This window comes from Sarcophilus harrisii, chromosome 1, assembly GCF_902635505.1.
Source record: "Sarcophilus harrisii chromosome 1, mSarHar1.11, whole genome shotgun sequence".
Lineage (NCBI taxonomy): Eukaryota > Metazoa > Chordata > Mammalia > Dasyuromorphia > Dasyuridae > Sarcophilus > Sarcophilus harrisii.
Window position 1 is genome coordinate 151,026,307 of NC_045426.1, and position 5,381 is coordinate 151,031,687.

General features: G+C 38.3%; 1 pseudogene; it reads right to left on the reverse strand.

The window, feature by feature from the left end:
- Positions 1–875: 875 nt before the first annotated feature.
- Positions 876–2,269, reverse strand: LOC100918085 (annotated as a pseudogene).
- Positions 2,270–5,381: the final 3,112 nt, after the last annotated feature.

Here is a 5,381-nt window from a genome sequence, read left to right on the forward strand (position 1 = left end):
AGAACTGAGGTAGGGCAAGGATTTGATGTCTCAATAAATATAAAGAACAGGATTTGGGTTTGCAGGTTGAGGGAATGGAACAACAATAGATTTTGATAAGGGAAATTCAAAGTTTATGAACATCAAAATAGAACATGTGGGTAATGGCAAAGAGTGACCATTTCTATGTATAGCCAAGGTAAGTGGAGAAGCAGGTTATGAGAAATCAATCTGTATAAGCTTAAGCCTGATAATTTACCAGGTCTTGTAAGTTAAGAAACTAGAAAGTTGGATTGTTGGTATATTGAAGGCTCCCAATGTGGGGACAGGAGCTGAGAAAGAGAGAAAGACTGTGAGTTACACATTAAACTTTTCGAGGAAATTGTGGAGGTTGAAATATAACAGCTACCAGCATCTTGACTGATGGTAAATATGGACTGAGTGAACCTGGAAGAAAGGTTATGGGGGTAGAGAGGCCTGGAAGGAGCAGTGGGGAGCAAGAATTATTCATTCCAACTCTCCCACCATGATTCTTGAGTTGAAAGGGTAGAGGAGAGTTTGGTTGTTTTTTGTTGTTGTTTTTTGGTTTGTTTTTGGTTTTGTTTTTGTTTTTAGTTTATTGGAACTTTTATTGTTAATTACAGAAAGCTTTAAGGCAAAACCAGAACAAAATTTTAAAAAATTAACATTCAGTCCATTTAATAGCACAACATGGCTCGCCTCCTCAAACACCTTGAAGGCAGAGCAGAAGCTACTATCACAAGAGGAGAAACTGAGACTGTGCCTCAGTTTGGTAATAAGGGAGAAACTTACACTTGAGTGAGTCAGCCACAATTCTACTAGGAAGCAAGAAAAGCAAGATCTTGTCATCTATATTCATTTTAAAATCATAATAGTTAAGAAATCACCTCGAAGAAGAGGTCATACTCTTCCACAAACTCATCATACTGATCCTTGTAAACTCTTGGCAACAGGCTACAAGCCTTCCCAAAGGCAGAGAAAATCATGGCCTTTGTGCTGTTCTTATCCAGGTTCTGGTCCCAAGGAGCCGTCGATCTTTTTGCACATGTCACAGAAGATGCCACTCTTAAACATTGTTAATTGACTTTTTGTTCTGGCAAAGATTAAGCAAGCAGCAGACCAAGTTGGGGCTCATCTTGTTCAGGAGCAGATCTGCAATGAGCGGCCCATAAGACTCCACCAGATCCCCATCACTCCTCCACCATGGACTTGGGAATCATGGAGCACACTTTCTTGACTGCATGAATCATATCCTCCTTGGCCTTGTTACCCTCCAGCAATTTGATGACTTCCTTGATAACATACTGGCACAGCTCACAAGTAGGACCAGCCTTCATCTGAACCAGGTTCTTCTTGACTGGCTCCACCAGTTCCAGTGCAGGAATCGCTTTGGTGCTGGCCACATGAGCTGGAACCAGGGCCTATAGAGCCATTTTCTTGTCTGCACAGAACCTAGCATACCCACAGATTTCCCTGGGTTGCATGTGTGGCATCATTTGAACGACAATTTCAGAATATTGGCTGATACAGGTCTTGCACATGTCTGACAAGCCAGGTCCAAGGTGATCACACTCTTCCTTGAGATGATCCACTAGAGACACAACGAAGGAGGTGTTAGTCTTTATGGTATTCTGAACATCCGTTGCCAACTGAACACAGTCTTGGCACACACCCTTTCTGGCCTTTGGCAAAGACAGCTTTTTCTGGGTCTCTCCCTGAGAGTAAAGGAGGAGAGGAGCATTGGCCATGAAGCATATGGCACCATTCTGGGCAGGTCCGCTTCAGGGAGCAAGTTGGATTCCGGTTCTTGCTGATGTTGATTCAGAGTAGCCATGTGTTTCTGAAGGGACCAGCAAAACACTAGCATGCTACGCCCCTCCTGGGGATTGCTCATTTCCCCTTTGATGGCATTGATGATAACTGATAAGGAGGATTCCATGATCTCCTTGCACTTAGATACCCAAATGGCTTGAGGAATCATCTCACATTCCTTCTCCAGGTAACTCTCAATTCCAGCCTAAGTGCCATTTTATTTCAGAAAGTCCTCAATTATCATAGCCACCTTCTTACATGCTTCCCAGGAGACAGATTTCAGAGCAGGCTTTCTCTGAATAGCCTGCCAGCAGTGTTTGTGAGCTCCACACTCAGATGCTGTCTTTAAATCTCAACACCAGACCTTGGGACCCTTTGCACATTCTTCCTTTTTGAACACAGGACCAGCCAGAGCTGCTCCCAGGAGGCTGGGCAGGAGGAACAGAGCACCCAACATGTCTCCCGTGGACACTGCCATCAGCAATGCCAGGAGAGTTTGTTATGAGTGAAAATGCACCTAATGCTGGAAAAGAGGATTGCAAGGGACACCATGTCGTCAGGAAAAAGCCACTCAGTGCAAGAAGATGAAGGAATGATAAAGAAAAATGATGAAAGCAAGTTTGTTCCCAGTGGAGAAGGGACTGAAAACAACACAGTGCAACAGGTTAGTAGCTTTAGAATGGGATGTTGTGGTGAAGTAGGCTTAGAGTGAGGGAGATGGGAGTAAGAGACTGGTTGTTGAGATTGGAGAACAGGGTTTGAATGGTGACAACCAGCCATTCAGAATCACTTGACAAGGAAGGATATGGTGGAGTGGGAATGTGTTAATTGTGAAGGAGTGAGTTCAGATAGGTTATGCTCCCTTGATGTTCAGCCTTCTCTGAAAAACAGGGAAGACTAAGCTGAAGCTGTTGGTGAAGATGAAATTGATGTGGCTGCAGGGGGTGCTCCCAGGGAGCATTATGAAATGGCTGGCCCAATCAGACCAGAGGCTAGGATGTTACCATCTTTTCCTAGCAGGCCCTTTCCTCCTTACTCAGCAGATAGAGAGGTCAGACAGTCAATAGAAAAAAAATGCAGAAAATAAATTTTCTTTTTTGTTGAATATTTGTTAGATATTAGGAAATATATTTGTCTCCTTCTTCTCCCCCAACTATTTATAAGTCCCCAAATTTGTCCTGTTGATTCATTTTAAAAATTAAGCATTTTCCTTTTCTTTTTTTTAAAGCTTTTTATTTTCAGAACATATGCACAGATAATTTTTCAACATTAACCCTTGCATAGTCTTGTTTTTCAGATTTTCTCTTCCTTCCTCCCACCCCTTCCCCTAGATGGCAAACTATCTGATATATGTTATACATGTTAAAATATATGTTAAATCCAATATGTGTAAACATATTTATATAATTCTCTTGTTGCACAAGAAAAATCAGATCAAAAAGGAAAGAAAATGAGTAAGAAAGCAAAATACAAGCAAAGCACATCAAAAAGAGTGAGAGTGTTATGTTATGATTCACATTTAGTTCCCACAGTCTTCTCTCTGGGTATAGATGGTTAAAAATTATATATTTTTCAAACAGCAAAAGTTCATCTTCTCTTCCTTTTCGCTTATCCTCTCCTATCCAAATGAGAATGAAAGATAAACAGAAACCTTATTACAAACTTACATAGTCAAGCAAAATTATTTCTGCATTGACCTTGTCCAGAAAGATTTATGGCATGGCTTTTAACCTCTGTCCGGAAGTTTTGCCCTGTCAGTTGAATGAAATAGAGTAGATTTTGCTTTTTATTATACTATGTCATATGTTCAAAGACCAAAAGTGTGCTATTTAAAAAGCAGTCAATAAACATTAATTGTCTGCTATATGCCAACACACTGTCAAAAGAACTGGATTTAGATAGAACCAAGTGCAAGCCCCTATATTTTCACTTATTAGCTTTGTAGACTTGGACAAATCATTCTATCTTTATATACCTTAGTTTTTTCATTTTGTAGATTCATAAAACTAAGTGACTTTTTAATCCTAATATCTAATTAATTAATTAATAGGAATAAGAGGACTCTGGCTTCTGGAGATGAGTTTTTAACAAATGAACCATAAAATCAAAGTCAAGAGACTGTGTAGAGAACTGAGGGATAGGTAACCATACATTATCTTTACAAAATTTATACGTTTATACATGCCCTGAATTTTTCCTTAACCATTTCTGCTGAATATAATATTCTTTTCCTTTCTTAATATGTGGTCTACTGTTGCCAAATATTTTTCAGCAGCTTTAGCTTAAACTCCTCTTGCATTTAAATGATAAATAACGCAGGTAAATTAGAGAAGCAATTTTTGTAAACCTTTAAGACAAACTTTCATAACAAAAGTTCTTAATATTGTATAAGTATCATATTAGTATCCAGAGCATCCTGATATGTTTAATATTTTTTCTAATATGAGAAATCATTTAAACTTTTGACAGTTTTAAAATTAATATAATAGGCTCTGCCCATATTTACCTTCAGAAGCAATATGGTTTAATTGATATTATAATTCACAAGCTGGTCTTCAAGTTAGGAAAACCTGGATTTAAGTCTTGCCTCTAATATATATTGACTTTGTCACCCTGGGCTAGTCGCTTTTGACTCAGTGAATATAAATAGCAAGCATTTCTGTTTGGGCCAGAAACCCAGAAGGATTTTCCCCCAGATTAATTAATTATTTTTTTTAGCTAAGTGAAAGAAGCCTTTCTTCTCCTCATTTGCTATCCAGCCTTAATCACTGAATGGGTGTGGCTTCATTCAAACTGAGACTTGTTAAAGACTTTAGCTTAAAAAGGCCAAGGTCTCCCACTGCATCCAAAGTTCTTTCTAGTTATCCTGATCTATATATGACCATTGGATCCGGATGACTCTTGAGAAAAAGGTGAGGCAGGTGACCTTACACAGCCTTCCTTCACTTAAATTCAGTTCATTTGCATGTTACAACATCACTTTCCTGATGTCATGGTTCTCTTTGAGAAGGAAGGGCAAACAGCATAGCTGTAGGTAGTTCTGTAAAAAAAAAAAAATATATATATATATATATATATATATATATATATAATTATAGAAGAGGTGCTGTTCTGCATTTGTAGAAGAGATTCCTACTTAGATCATAGGCTTAGTTTTTTAAATATTATGACTTTAGATTTTATTTTACTTCCTATATGAATTCTGCATTTGACTGAAAAATAAACTTTGCTTGAAGTTTCTATCAGGTAAATAAATTAAACAAGTAAATTATATGAGGTGGCTCTCTGGAAGAGGATGCAAAAGAAACACCGAGAAAGATTTGGATAGTTCTAACTTGACCCTTATTCTTTTGTGCTTGTAAATAATCAAAATATTCACTTTGGTTAGTCAGGACCTTTTATCATTGGCCAGTTGCCTGATCTGTACTACTCTAGTTAAGAGATTCTACAAGTATAACATGAATTGTATCAACAAATGGATAAAGTACAGTGCTTAAAATTACCAAATGATTGGGTGTTGCTATAACCTCACAGGAAAACTCTTTAAAAACCCACTCCTACCACAACTT